Source organism: Penaeus japonicus, unplaced genomic scaffold (genome assembly GCF_977035675.1).
Source record: "Penaeus japonicus unplaced genomic scaffold, GWHDUDI00000001_assembly GWHDUDI00000006, whole genome shotgun sequence".
Lineage (NCBI taxonomy): Eukaryota > Metazoa > Arthropoda > Malacostraca > Decapoda > Penaeidae > Penaeus > Penaeus japonicus.
In genome coordinates, this window is record NW_028234408.1 from 2,214,284 (window position 1) to 2,216,783 (window position 2,500).

At 35.3% G+C, this 2,500-nt stretch overlaps 1 protein-coding gene across 1 annotated transcript in view; it reads left to right on the forward strand.

Moving 5' to 3' along the window:
* The window catches only part of LOC122257249 (putative G protein-coupled receptor Mth-like 3), a 14,629-nt gene that overhangs the window by 5,106 nt on the left and 7,023 nt on the right, over nt 1-2,500 (forward strand). The gene's annotated exons all lie outside the window — the stretch shown is intronic.

Genomic DNA, 2,500 nt, shown 5'->3' on the forward strand with positions numbered 1-2,500 from the left:
TATATATATATAAATATATATATATATATGTGTGTGCGTGTGTGTGTGTGTGTGTGTGTGTGTGTGTGTGTGCAGACAGATAGAGAGATAAAAACGAGAAAAGAAAAAGGCAATTTTTATGTTTGCATGACCTCATACCTTGCTACAGTTTTGGTAGATGCCTCAGAAAGTAGATATGTACCCCGTCCCAGACGATAATTAGGTGCATTTTCTGAGACGCAAATATTGAATTATAAGCTAATAATCATTAATGCAAACTTTAGATAGGATGTAAACATTCAAGGATATACTATCATTTCAATACTATAATTTCTGGCACATGGAGCATGGGCTTACGTAAGTCATCAACCCGCTTTCTGTTCGCGTGTGCACGATTCAGGGGCCGGTTTCACTAATACCTTCTTAGGATCTCCAACCGAACCTTAGGATGTCTAATGCGGTTTTGGCAGCGTCGAGCTAAGGGTGGTTCATCAAACATTTGAAAGGGATTTCTTGAAAGATAACTGTGGCCGTATTTTATACATCTGTTAGCAGATGTCGCTCGTGTTGTTTTCTGTGTACCAATCAGTGGGTCTGTAACAAACAAAAAGGAAGAAAATATAAAAATGGGAAACAAAACTTAATATATGAGAAAATATTAGTTATCAATACGGAAGTGCAATATTAGAAAAAAAATACTCTTAAATATATTCGTAAATTGTATTTGTCCTAATAATATATTTCATATTCTCTCTCTCTTTCTCTCGCTCTCTCTCTATATATATCTATCTATTTATCTATCTATTCATCTATCTATCAATATCTATCTTTATATACATATCTATCTCTCTATCCATCCATCTATCTATCTATTCATCTGTCTATCTATCTATATCTATCTATCTGTCTGCCTATCTATCTATCTATCTATTTATCTCTCTATCCATCCATCTATCTATCTATTCATCTGTCTATCTATCTATATATATCTATCTGTCTGCCTATCTATCTATCTATCTATATATCTATCTATCTATATATATAAGTATATATATATATATAAGTATATATATATATATATATATATATATATATATATATATATATATATGTATATATATATATATATAATTGTTTGTCTATTCATCTATCTCTCCCCAAATATGTGTGTATGTATTTAAAGATGTCTTTCATACATATTTACTTTATTATTGTGATTTATATCTTGAGAAAATACATGTAATGATACACATGTATATGTGCTTGTGTGTGTGAGTCATTGTGTGTAGTACATTTTCAGAAAGGGTTACAGAGTAGAGAAAAGTATCCACGGATCCAGCTCTCACAACAGAGGATGGGAAAGGGTACTCCAACATATCCTAAGTATAGATATAGAGTGATACACATAATCTTCCAACCTCACGTGACAGATGGTATAAACGCATAGAAACACACACTCGCACTCACACCCACACCCCCGGTTAGTTACACATATATTTGCGCTGTGACATGTAAATGTTATTATTATTACATATATTATTTCTTCTCTGCTTATTGTTAGATCTATGTTGTATAATGAGATATAGGAGCCCAGACCTTTCTCGATCAGTCACCCTCTATTTTTCTCACTTTTTGTCTTTCTCTCAATCTCTCACTCTCTTTCTCTTCTCCCTTATTCACTGAACCTGGTTTGGTGAATCAGGGTTGAATATTTAAAGAATGCGTGATTGATAGGCCTGTGATAGGCAAAACTGTGGCTGCCGCTCATTCACAAGGAATGCGGTAACGTTGGGCGGTACAAAAATCCTCAGAGCTTGAGGAATCATTATAGTCATAAAACAAAACTTTCAACATGGGATTTTTCTGTCGAGAAAACAGGGCGTGGCTAAGTAGAGTCGGCTGATCGTTTGCTGTTATGGCTCTATAGAGCAGCATGGGATTAAGCGATTAATGTTGGACAAGAAAGGAAAACGTTTTTTTTTTATCCTTACTGAGATGTTTATCCTGCCTCAGTAATTATTATCTACTACTGACCCTATCATCCGTGTGCAGGACACCTCCAGACCTGTCTTAAACTTCGACTGAATCATAGACTAAAACCGGGTATTATTTTTGTAGAAGACATAGACAAAACTGGGTTTGTTTTGTCATAGACAAATTTCGCAGTCTATGATCTTTCGTGAAAACCGGCCATGAATTCTCCTCTAAAAAATCCACAATGTATCTTATCTTTGTGCTTCATGTCCTTGTAGTGCACCATTATGAGTTTGATCATAGTCTTCGGTCATCCTGCACCGACCTTGCGAAGGAAAATTCTGATACTGTTTCTGAAAGATTATTGAATCAATAACAAGCCTATATATTGGTGCTGAAAGTGCTGTAAAATGTGGTGAGGACATTATTAGCTTCTTTCCTGTTAATCTGGGAGTGAGACAGGGCTGTGTCCTAGCTCCATCGCTTTTCAACATGCAAGGACTGGGCATTGGGTAGAGCTGTCATCTAAAGTCAATGCAGAGCAACG